A 13,205-nucleotide genomic window follows, 5' to 3' on the forward strand; every position below is an offset into this window, starting at 1 on the left:
ACCTATGTGTGAAATCATAAAGGGATGAAAAAGATAAGCATAGTTGTTCACTAAATCCTGAAATCATAGAATGAGAGTGCATCTCTAAAACTTTATGGAGGTAAATTTAGGCTAATTAGATAGAAGTATAACTCATGTAAAAAAATAGAACTCAAATTACTGTAAATGGTGATATAGTTGATTATTTACAACTTAAGATAAACCAAAGGCTGATAGAGTCTTAGTGAGGTGCAATGAGTGGTGAGTTCCTAAACTTAGAAGTTGATATCCAAGAGGATAGCCAAGACTGGCTACCCCTTGTCTAGTGATGCAAACCCTAGAGATAAAAAATGTTTGATGGCCCATGCAATCAGTCAATGTGGTAATTATTCTGATTTTAGCAAATAAAAACCAGAAGAATAGAGAAAAATAAGTAACTAGTAAAAGAACCACAGGATACTTGTGCAAACAATTGTAATGAACATTTGTACATAATTTGTAAATTTTATCATACATATGAAAGTTAATTTTTTCATATAATATTAGCATGTGATTCACTTTTTGCACTATTGTGAGATAAACATGTTCTATAGACCTATAGGTCCTATGTAATCTGTGGATCATTCCCTCCCCCACCCCTCTGAGATTATCATCTATCACTGTCCTCCTTGCTGTTCCTCCAGCACACTCACCTTTTCCTGCCTCACTGCCTTCACCTGTGCTGCCCTCATTGCCTGGATGCTCTTTTTCCACAGTTACCCATAGCTTGCTCCCTCTCTTCACCAAAGGTTGTATGGAAATCTCACTTTATCAGAAAGCTATTCCCTGACTTTCCCATCAAAAATACCACTGTCTTTGCTGGTCCTTTACCCTGTTTTTTTTTTTTTTTCTTAGCACTTAACAATACCTGATATAGTATATATGTATTTGCTTATTGTGTCTCCCCCACTAGAATTTAAGTCAGCTCTGTGTTGAGGAGGGACTTTATATCCCAAATCCAAAACAATGCCCAGCATAGAACATGCATTCATGCATTCAGAAAATACTTGTTGAATGTGGAGGATGAACCAGGTTCAGTAAATTTTGGACTACTGCTTATGATGGATGGCAAAGGAATTAAAGCTATGGTCAAATACAAATGCCTTCTAAACAGCTAGTGACCCATTACTTAGATTCTGGGTAACATAGATACTGTTGCTTTGCTTGCTACAACACAAATTTGAAGAAGAGCTGGGTTTATGATTCAATTCAATAAACAGTTTCATCAAGGTAACTCTGCCCCTTAAGCACTCTCATCAGCTAATACTGAAAAATCCAAAGCCCACCCCCAGATTTCTGTGAATTTCCTAGGAAGATTCTGATTTTTTCCTGCTTTCACCACCTTCGTTCAGTTTTGTAATCATCTCATCATCTTGTGCCTGGTTTGTCTTCTGCACCTGTTGAATCACATGTGGAACTTCTCCCTAGTTTTCAAAAAACTCAAGCAAATTTGACACTTTCAGGAAGTGGAAGAAATTCCATTTATGGGGGGTGGGGGAATTGGAGCAGTTAGAGCAACAGAAACAACTTTAAGTGAATGTTAAAGAGTCTTGTTTCTTTTTTTTTTTTTAAAGAGAAGGTTGACAGACATCTAGAGCTTTCTGCACAACTGTTTTTTTTTTTTTTAGATTTATTTATTTATTTGACAGAGAGAGACACAGCAAGAGAGGGAAGACATGCAGGGGGAGTGGGAGAGGGAGAAGCAGGCTTCCCATGGAGCACAGAGCCCGATGCGGAGCTCCATCCCAGGACCCTGGGATCATGACCTGAACCCAAAGCAGACGCTTAACAAGGTGCCCCTAAAGAGTCTTGTTTCTTACACTCTTTCTGCCACCCCACCATAAGAGACTCTTGATTGGTTAATTCATTCTTATGGTTTCTCTTTTTCTCCATTACATCACATTCCTGGTGTCCTCTCTCTGAGATGGTCTCCAGAGAACTTCACATTCTTCTCCCTGTCTTTGGTTCCTACTCCCAAACTCAGCTCTGGGTTGGTGTTTTTGTTTGTTTTTTAATACTCAAATTCATCAAGGTGCTCAGCAGAAAAAAAACAAAACACACAAAAAACCTCCAACAACCAACTTCCTTTCTTAAGATCCACCTTCAAAGGAGATGCAATTGTTTTCTTAGTTATGAAAAGTTAGCTAAGGTTAGTAGTTCTAAGCAGTACAGTATATTTCATATCGTTATCGGTCTTAAATCTTTTGGGAAAACAGTGCATAGCTTAGGTATAAAAGAACTACCATATTTTTGTGGGTATTTCATTGTAACAGAAAGGAAATTAACATTTATTGAAAGACTACTATATGTGAAGCACTATATTTATAAATTACATATTTACTGGACCCCTATCTGGCAGCCACTTTTACTTAAGGCACTTCCTAGACCTCACCCTCCAGTTTTCCCATCCATGAAACATCTGGACTGTCCCTGGGGAATTTGTGACCATGGTCAGCAACTCCGTCCACGCAACTTAATGTTTACAGACAATTGGAGCATCCAATCACTTTTGTCTAAGAGAGTACAAAGATCACCTTGCGAGAAAGTTCAGACCTCTTGTTTTTTTTTTGTTTCTTTTAAATTTTTTTAAAGATTTATTTATTTTGAGAGAGTGAGAATGAGAGAGAGAGAGCACATGCGAGGAGGGAGGGTTAGAGGGAGAAGCCGGCTCCTCGCTGAGCAGGGAGCCCAATGCGGAACTCGATCCCGGGACTCCAGGATCATGACCTGAGCCGAAGGCAGTCGCTTAACCGACTGGCCACCCAGGTGCCCCTCTTGTTTTGTAAGACTGGGCCTTTAACTGGTGTTAAAATGCGTATATATAATGTGTTTTAGGATCATGTTCCCTTTTTGACTAGAGGCGTGGCTTCGGAGAAGGTTAACTTTTAGCCAGAATTTGAGGGGCTTCAAATCCCTTTTCTAGTCCTAAATCTCCACTCTGAAGAGTAAAATACGTAGTAGGTAACAGACACGAGTCCCTGCTTCCTCTGCGGCAAAGGCCAGGATGCGAATAACACCAGGGTCATCGAACAGGCCCGGACAAACGCTAGGCCAACGCGACCGGCGGGAAAGCGCACGGAAGCTTAGTCTAGCCGGGGCCCTGCCCTCGCCGCCCACCCAAAGCGTCCTTTTTAACCCTCCCACCTCCCTGGTGTGAGCAAGACTGCGGATGAGGAAGTAGTCACTGGCGGGCGGGGGCGCGCGCGCTCGCAGCCCCTCCTCTCCATGACGTCGAAGACGCGACGCGTCGCAACGCAGTGCAAACTGGGAAAAGGGGATGAGCTGGGCTGGTTTCCGTCGGGGTAGCGAAGGCTAATTCTTCTTCGAGTTGGTGGAAGATGGGCCTTTGGAGAGGAGGCCGGCGATAGTCAAGCGCGGCCGGCGCCACGGTGAGTGTAGTTCTGGGTCCTGGCCTTTGTTCCTCAGGAAGCCGTCTGCATTGAACACCTTTTCTTTTCACAAGCTGCTCGTCACCGGGGAGACAGGTCCTGTCCGACAACCCTGAACATAGAATCGGCTTTTAGAGGAAGGGCCCAACCTCGGGTCTTTCCCGCTGCCTCCCCAGGGTTGTCCAGTGAGTTTTGTGTAGTTTTTTCAGGTTTTCCGGTCTTAGAAGGTGGCCTTGACGATCCCTCGTTCTTCTTCAACACTTAGACCCGACTTTGACCTCCTTCCTCTGGCCTCCGTTTTCTGATTTTCTGCTATCGAGCTACAGTCCCAGGCCTTTAATACAGCCCCTCACAGTGTTTCCCAGTACCTTCTCTGTCTCAGTCAAACTTAGTTTTAGTGAAGTCCAAGTATGAGTTTAAAGAACCTATAAGCTCAGTTAAAACTATGACTTCCCTAAATAAAAGCTTTTCTTTGCTAAAATGTGGCCTCTCCTAGAGTTGTGGGACAAGTAAATTTCACCTCCACAGAACCCCGAATCGCAGTGATGTTCATTTATACATAAAGCTGCAGACTACACTTTGGATTTAATTCTTTTCTCCAGTTTATTCTGTGACCTTGAAGCAAGTCACTTAATCACTAACAAAATATTTACCTGAAGGAATTTAATATTTCTTAAGCACCCTGAGGGTTTCAGATGAAAGGGATGTTACTGTTTCTGAATCTGCCAGCAGTGTTAGTTTTGTATATCTTTTGCTGAAGCCATTAAAAATGTCAAGTGGTATTTGTTAAGGAACTGTACCTGTTCTAGGCCTGCTCTGTGGCTTTGCTATGTAAGCAGATTTTGCATCTCAACATTCTGCTTAACGTTCATTGTTGAATGTCTTTCCTGATGGATTTAGATAGTTTGTCATGACTCCACAGTACTGGGCCATTTTATCTGAAAGGTGATGTAGGTTGTGCTATGCGTTTATCCTATTGCAGTGGCTGCCTTGAAATGTGTATTCTTTTTCTTGTGACACATTGGGTACATCTTTAAAATTAGATAGTAGGAACCTTATAGTAAAACAACAGTTTGTTATTAATGACATAAATATGCATTAATTGCACATAAGTGTGTAGGTATGTATCGTATTCTTTGAGAAAACAATGCATGAGAAAAACTAACAAAAACATTTTAAAGGTGTCTTTTTAGTATTTAACTTTATGTATTACTTGACCTTTAATAATCATTATAACTATTTGTTTATTAATATGAACATATCAGGAAAGATCCAAAATGGCTTTTGTAAAGTAAGACAGTTGGAAAATAAATCCAGCACATCAAATTTTTTTCCATAAAATGTCTAGCATTATATTTTCATTATGAATTTTTCTACATGAAGATGCAGTTATTTTTGTAGAGATTAGAGGAAAAATGTGCCCATCAAATATGAGTTGCTAATCTTATTGGGTATACTTAAGGAAACTTTTTTTTTTTTAATCGTGGTTATTGTCCCAATTACCTATTGATACATAACAAATCACTCCAAACAAAGTAGCTTCAAACTGTTATGTTTTATCTTTTATATTTCTGTGGGCTAACTGGAGTCAGCTGGTTGGTTCTCACTTAGAGTTTCATGCATTTGTGGTCAGATAGGCAGCCAGGGTTGAAGTCATCTGAAAGCTTAACTGAGTTGGACATCCAAGATGGCTCATTTGCATGAATGGCAGTTGATGTTGGCTGGTAGTTCAGCTAGGGATGTCATCTGGAGCACCTATGCATGACCTCTTCATGGGGCTTGGACTTTCGTAGCATGAGTTTGAGTTTCAAAAGCAAGTTATGTTAATGCCTTAATAGTTGGTTTAATATTTATCTGGTCTGTCTGTGGACCTAATCTCTACTTACATATTTACATCTCTATCAAGGCATCTTTAGATGTTACTTTTGCATACATGTTTAAAATTTCCTGTGAATCAATGATTCTTATTTGGTAGTAATTTGCCCACCAGGGGACATTCAGCAATGTCTGGAGACATTTTTGGTTGTCACAGCTGGAGGGGGATGAATTACTACTGGCATCTAGTGGGTAGAGGCCAGGGGTGCTGCTAAATATCCTGCAATGCACAGGGCAGCCTCCTATAACAAAGTTTTATCTGGTTCAAAATAAGAATAGTGCCAGGTTGAGAGATGCTGCTTGTACACTGATCAGTTTTTTAAACTAGTGTTGGTTTGTTGTTGTTGTTGTTGTTAAACAGCACTACCGTTCTATGTGTGTGTACACACCAGAGAAGATTTTCTGTCTCAGTCTGTTCTGTTACACAAGCATATTTCTGCCTTTTTGTGTTCTCTTTTTCAGTGGCCTGCTGGTTATTCTTATCCAAAGTATTATTCCTTGTTCCTATTTCCTTCAAATCCGTCTTGCATATCCCCACTTTGACCCGACCTGAGGTATCATTTTCCCCTTTGAGAACTGGCTTGTTGCCTGTTGAATAAATTATAAACAATTCTTGATGGCTTCAGAAGCCCTCCATAATATGACTCCATCTCCTTACCTAATATAATTTATTGTTAGCCAACAGTTATTAAGTGTTGACAGTAAGGACTGAGGTCAGTGCTAGGGATCTAGCATGTCAGAGTAGTGACATGTAAGGAAGATATGTACTCGGAGTCCCTTGATCAAATTGATTATTTCCCTGTACTGATGGTCCCCAACTTAATATGGTTTGACCTAGGATTTTTCAACTTTATGATTGTGTAAAAGTGATACACGCTCAGTAGAAACTGTACTTCAGATTTTGAATTTTGATCTTTTCTCAGGCAGCAATATGTGGTACTGGGCAGTGACAGTGAGCCACAGTGCCCAGTCAGCCATGTGATGGTGGGGGTGAGCAACTGATAGACTTCCAGCTATTCTGTTTTTCACTTTCAGTATAGTATTCAATAAATTACATGAGATATTAACACTTTATAATAAAATAGGCTTTGTGATAGATGGTTTTGCCCAACTATTGGCTAAGGAAGTGTCCTGAGCATGTTTAAGGTAGGCTAGGCTAAGCTGTGATGTTTGTTGGATTAGGTGTATTAATGTATTTTTGACTTAATGGTATTTTCAACTTCTTATGGATTTATTGGGACATAACCCCTTCATGAATTGAGAAGGATCTGTAATCCCTATAGTAGTCCTTATTTTTCTCATTGCCTTCTGGTACTTAATTCCTCATTTTGTGTCTTTGTTCATGTTGGCTTCCTTTTCTGGAATACCCTCCTTTCTCACTCAATTCATAACTAAATCTTATCCTTAGGGCTAGTTTTTGTCTCTGCCTCATCACATCATCATGAGCACTTCATACTTATGAGGGTCTTAAAACCTAGTCATAATTGTCATTTGGTTGAAATACTATACTAAGGCAATGACACAGATTGTACATACTATAGAATTTAGACCAAGAAATGAACTCCCCATAGCTGGGACCATCAAGGATGAAAGAAGTGGAACTTAAGTTGGTCCTTGAAGGAAGAGGGACCAGCACAAAGAGAGTGCACTCTAGGCTGGATGAAGCTACACCAAATTTTCTCCTTCTTTTGGGGCACCTGGGTGGCTCAGTCGGTTAAGCGTCTGCCTTCGGCTCAGGTCGTGATCCCAGGGTCCTGAGATCGAGCCCCGCATCAGGCTGCCTGCTCTGCAGGAAGCCTGCTTCTCCCTCTCCCACTCTCCCCCTGCTTGTGTTCCCTCTCTCGCTGTCTTCTTCTGTCAAATGAATAAATAAAAATCTTTTTTTTAAAGATTTTATTTATTTGACAGAGAGCACAAGCAGGAAGAGCAGCTGAGGGAGAAGCAGGCTCCCTGCTGAGCAAGGAGCCCAATGCGGAACTCAATCCCAGGGCCCTGGGATCATAACCTGAGCCAAAGGCAGACACTTAACCGACTGAGCCACCCAGGCATCCCTGAATAAATAAAAATCTTTTTTTTTTTTAATTTATTTATTTGACAGAGGGAGACAGCGAGAGAGGGAACATAAGCAGGAGGAGTGGGAGGGAGAAGAAGGCCTCCCGCCGAGCAGGGAACCCGATGCGGGGCTCGATCCCAGGACCCTGGGATCACGACCTGAGCCGAAGGCAGACGCTTAACGACTGAGGCACCCAGGCGCCCCAGTAAATAAAAATCTTAAAAAAAATGTTCTCGGGGTGCCTGGGTGCCTCAGTCATTAAGCATCTGCCTTCGGCTCAGGTTGTGATCCCAGGGTCCTGGGTTCGAGCCCCACATCGGGCTCCCTGCTCAACGGGAAGCCTGCTTCTCCCTCTCCCGACTCCCCCTGCTTGTGTTCCCTCTCTTGCAGTGTCTCTCTCTGTCAAATAAATAAATAAAATCTTTTTAAAAAAAATGTTCTCCTTTTTTTGACTTCCCAGTGACTGGAGTCACATACTAATATACAGTGTAGCAATTAATTGTTGGCGTATTATTTAATAGGTATTAGTTTGGTCTTGGTAACTAAACTAAGACATTTGGATCAGAAGCCCTATGGTACTCTCTTTATCCCCTAGAGCAATGTCACTCAAAGTAGCCAGTCTGTGTTATAGGCTTGAAGCTTGTACCACAGTATAAATTAGTGGACTGCTTTCTTCACAGAGAAGGTCTTGCTACTAGTGTGCTTAATGGATTTACATCTGTCATAAATTTCTTATTTTATCACAGACTGGTAACAGTTCCCCAGCTGTCTCTGGTCTGTGGGCCACACTTGAAGTAGCATTGCTCTGCAGAACTTTTACACTTTTTCAGTTGTAACCTGTAGTAAGAAATAACATTTTACATTTCAATCCAGTGTTATATGCATACACATACACAACCCAAACTGAAGTTTCATGAAACAGTACTTAACCTTACTATATGTGGACATGCTCTGATATTTTCTCTTCAATTTTATTTTTTTAAATGCTGATTATGACCTTATGGATTTGGAAACACTGCCCTTGGGGCACCTGGGTGGCTCACTCGGTTAAGCATCAGACTCTTGGTTTCAGTTCAGGTCATGATCTCAGGGTGGTGGGATCCAGCCTCCATGTGGAGCTCTGTGCCCAGTGGGGATTCTGCTTGGGATTCTCTCCCTCTCTCTCCATCTGTTCCTTCTCCCCCTCCCTCCCTCTCTTTTTCTCTGCCTCCCTCTCCTCTCAAATAAATAAATAAATCTTAAAAAACAAAAAAACACTGCTCTCACACAATTATTAGCTCAGTGCTAGACATATAGTAGATATTCAAAAAATACCAGAAGTTTTAGCAATGACTAATTCTTAAAAGGGTTGAGCCTTCTTAATACTTTAGGATTACTTTAAAATATTTCACGATTACTTACTTGTCTGTGGCATTTAAACTAGAATGAGTATAGGGTGCCTGGGTGGCTCAGTTGGTTAAGCGACTGCCTTCGGCTCAGGTCATGATCCTGGAGTCCTGGGATCGAGTCCCACATCGGGCTTCCAGCTTGGTGGGAAGTCTACTTCTCCCTCTGACCCTCTCCCCTCTCATGCTATTTCTCTCTCTCTCTTAAATAAATAAATAAATAAATAAATAAAATCTTAAAAAAACTAGAATGAGTATAGATTGGATTATGTGAAATTTAAGGCAATCAAAAGATATAATGAGTGCTGTTGCTATTTAAGGGGAGAGAGGGACTGAGATGATGGATGCCCAATGGAGACAAACTTTGTTCTACTTTCAGCATTGCCAAGGACCTAGGCAGTGGCTGGTGTGAAGCCCTAGTTAAGATATCAGGACCAGTTTGACCACAAACCTCAGTCTTCACCTTTTTACTTTTTAGTCTTCACTCTGGTTCAAGTCATCTATCTTTACTCTTTCTCTTGGGAAGAATCAGAAGGCTGTCATAAACAGAGAGGGGGGATACATACGCCTTCCTCCCCCCCCCCCATTTTGTTAACTAATTTTCAGCACTGTCTGGATTTCACTTTTGGAGCATTGCTGTGTGACTAAAGCTGAAGTATTTAAGATTTACACATTTTAAGAAAATTATTTTTTTAGAAGAACTTTAATTTTTCTCACATATACTTTTTTATTTTTTAACACACAATCCTTTTTGAAGCATAACAGTTTTAATAGGTTGTATGTTATATTCAGTTCTAGATATAAGCAAGTAGGTTCTATTGAACATTCTTTTATAAGTATCAGTAGGATTGTTACAACAACAAAAAACTGCTGCTGCTCTTTTCCTTGTTTTTACTGTTGCAGCCAAAATAAATTGTGAATTCATTCAGTCATATATTTTATGTCAACCTATTTTGAAATCTTTAAAGGCAAAGTGCAGCAGAATGACTGATCAAGAATTTAACACATTAAATTTCACATAGATTTAAGTTGCATGTGTATCCTTCTTTGCTTTCTCATTTGATTGGGGAAAATACCCTTTACATTGTACTTTGACTTCTGCAGAAATCTGTGATTGTAGAGGCTGAAACAGCAATTAAGGCAATGCTGTAAGTATTTTTAACACCAGGCATCTTATTCGACAGTGAAACTTATATAATTTTGTAAATGAAAATGAAAACAACTGTGGTCCTTTGATAACATTATCAGAGAAAATTGTTACTTATTTCAGCTGTTCTCAAAAATCATATAAGGACAGGAGAGTCTGGCTGGTTCAGGTCAGTAGAGCGTGCTGCTCTTGATCTTGGCATTGTAAGTTTGAGCTTCACATTGGATGTAGAGATTACTGAGGGGCACCTGGGTGGCTCAGTCAGTTGAGCTTCTGACTCTTGATTTCAGCTCAGGTCATGATTTCACGGTTTTGAGATCAAGCCCTGTATCGGGCTCTGCACTCAGCATGGAGTCTGTTTGTCCCTCTCTCTGCTCCTTCCCCCCTGCTCGTGCTTCCTCTCTCCCTCTCTCTCTCTCTAATATAAATAAATAAAAATCTTTAAAAAAAATCAACTAAGGATACAAAAGTTAACTTTAAACTGTCAGTAAAAAGTTTGTCACTATAATCTTATACCTTCCCTCCATGTGTCTAATCATTAGCCAAGTCCTCTATCTTTGCAGTGTCTCATGTATCTGCCTCCTTCATTCCATCTCTCCTGCCCTAGTTCTGACCTTCATCATCTCTCCTTAGGATCATTATCATAGATTACTAGTGTCTTTCTTGTCTTGTCTTTTAAAGCCTAACTCTAGCATTTCAGTTTGGATCACATAACTCTTCTTCAGAATCTTATGGTTTTCTTTTACTTTTAGAAAACAAAGTAAATGCTTTATTGTGACATTTAAGGTCTTGTATTTTCTGTTCCCAGACTGTTTTTTCAGGCTTTCCTATCTAGTAGATCCTTGCTCATTCTCTGTATTGGCTAGTTCCTCAAGATGTTCTTTACTCTCTTGGTTTTTTTCCCTCATACAGTACCTCTTCTCTATCAAAAACCTTCTCCTACCAAGATTCACATAAATGTTGTCTTTTCCAAGATCCCTCTAGTCATACTTAATCTTTCTTCTTAATTTGTCTTATTGTACGTTATTTATAACTCTTTAGAGTTAGATATCTTACTGTGTTGTATTACCACTGCTTACAACTTTTTCTTTCACATTAGTTTTTTTATTTTTTTTTAAGATTTTATTTATTTGAGAGAGAGAGAATGAGAGATAGAGAGCACAAGAGGGAAGAGGGTCAGAGGGAGAAGCAGACTCCCTGCTGAGCAAGGAGCCCGATGTGGGACCCGATCCCGGGACTCCAGGATCATGACCTGAGCCGAAGGCAGTCGCTTAACCAACTGAGCCACCCAGGCGCCCTCACATTAGTTTTTTTAAACTTTCTGGGGAAAGATATCATATCTAATCTTTGAGTTCCTGGAAGCACAATGTCTTCTATACAGCAGGATATCTGTGAATGTTTGAATTTAATTTAACCTTGAGGTAGGTAATGGTTTACAATTTTAAGTTACCTAGGTAGCACATGTAGTTTTTATATTAGTTTTTCAAGGAGCCAAGCTTTAAAGGTAAACATGAGAAACAGATTCACCTGAGAATATATTCTAGACCTTTATTTTAGAAGGTTCAAATCAATAGCTTTCTTTCCCCAGCCAAGAAACCTAATTGTCATGAATCTACAAAATAGACTCTGACTTTTTGAACATACATTCTGTGGTTAGACCACTAGCACTTGTGACCCAGATAGAGGATAGAATTGGAAAAACAGATACTTTCAGACTGGTACCTGGCTAATCTGCCTAATTCTGGCTTCAGTCCCTGTCTTAGTACACTTAGTAGTATCACCAACAAAAAGTGATTGGGCTTTTGGGGAATTACATTTCAAGAGGTAGCCTGTATCAGGGGAGCAAATGTTGGCTTTCTGTTGGTTAAGTAAGCTTCAGATCTTAGCTGAACTAGTTGAGAGCAGAAAAGTCAAGAGTAGTTCTTGTTACTGTTACCTTACTGTCTTCTGGCCCTCATTAATAGTCCCAACTCCAATGTCCCCTGCCTCTACCACAGGTTTCCTTAAACACCTTCCCAAAGAGTTAGTTTCTTGACCTTACATTGCTTTCCCTTAGTCAAATGTATTTCTCCTCAACTGTTGCTTCTTATTATTTCAGTAGAAATCATGTTCCTGGAGAACCATCCCACTCTATCCCAGCATTCTCTTTTTTATTGCCAGTTTGTTGTTGTTGTTATCTACAGCCTGCTAACATTTCTTTATTCCTTAATGCTCATGTTCTTGCTTCCATTCACACCACTGTATGGAAGCTGTCTGTATTCCAAAAGTTTTATGTATCAGGCTCTTCCAATATTCCAAATATATATATATTTTTTTATTTTATTTCTTTATTTGAGAGAGAGAGAGTGTGAGCACAAGTGGGCAGAAAGTCAGAGGAAGAGGGAGAAACAGACTCACTGCTGAGCAGGGAGCCCAATGCGGGACTCGATCCCAGGACCCTGGGATCAAGACCTGAGCCAAAGGCAGTTGCTTAACCACTGAGCCACCCAGGTGTCCCCCAAATATATTTTTTAAATCAATATTTAAAAACATATTTTGTGTTTGCTTGTTTTACCCATACTTCCTAACTTTCACATGTGTCTGGTATTTTCATGTTTATAAACAATTGCACATTTTTATTCATATTTGCATTGTTATACAATATAGTTAAGAGTTTTCTTTAAAAATTTTTATGAAATATATGTTATGTTACTTATATTCTTTTATATGTTATAAAGCATTATAGTAAAATGATTACCCTGTGATCACCTTTGAATGTGCCACCCAACTTGAGGAATAAAACCTTACTGGTATCCCTAAAGCTCCTTGTATGTGCCTCCTGATTACATCCTCTGCCTCTCCAGAAATAGAATTTTCTGTTTATCATTTCCTATCTGCCTTTATAGGTTTACCTTATTTGAATCCTTAGGCAATACACTGTTCAATTTAGTTTGTTTTTAAACTTTATACAAATGGTGTACATGCCCTACACGCCATATGTATTCCTGCTTTTTCACTCAGAGTTGAGGGGATAAGCAGGAGGTGAGAATATGGTGGGTGTGGGGAGGAGAAGGTGTTCTCTGGTCAAACTGTTTATCCTGTGACGTCAAGGACCATGTCTTACATACTTGTTGTATCTTTAACACATAGCTTAGTGTTTTTTGCAAATTAAGATACTCAGATGATGCTGTTGTCTCTGTAATTGTGAGGAAATCCAAGGGATCCCTATCATACTCTTTACTTAAAAGGAGCTCCAGTGGCGCAATCGGTTAGTGCGCGGTACTTATACTCTTTACTTAATGGGTGCTCTTAGCTGGTTTGGTGATGAATTGTTAATGAATTAGATATCTAACTAGAAG

The 13,205-nt window shown here is 39.9% G+C and overlaps 1 protein-coding gene across 2 annotated transcripts in view; it reads left to right on the forward strand.

Moving 5' to 3' along the window:
* The first annotated feature begins 3,290 nt into the window (after positions 1 to 3,290).
* USP8 (ubiquitin specific peptidase 8) overlaps positions 3,291 to 13,205 on the forward strand; it is a 71,089-nt gene continuing 61,174 nt past the window's right edge. For both annotated transcript variants that reach the window (XM_028100091.2, XM_028100092.2), the window contains exon 1: positions 3,291 to 3,407. The gene's annotated coding sequence lies outside the window, so the exon portion shown is untranslated. The remainder of the gene's footprint in view (positions 3,408 to 13,205) is intronic.

The sequence above is a fragment of the Eumetopias jubatus genome, unplaced genomic scaffold (assembly GCF_037043125.1).
Source record: "Eumetopias jubatus isolate StellerSeaLion01/CBP00866 unplaced genomic scaffold, mEumJub1_p1.0 scaffold_7, whole genome shotgun sequence".
NCBI lineage: Eukaryota > Metazoa > Chordata > Mammalia > Carnivora > Otariidae > Eumetopias > Eumetopias jubatus.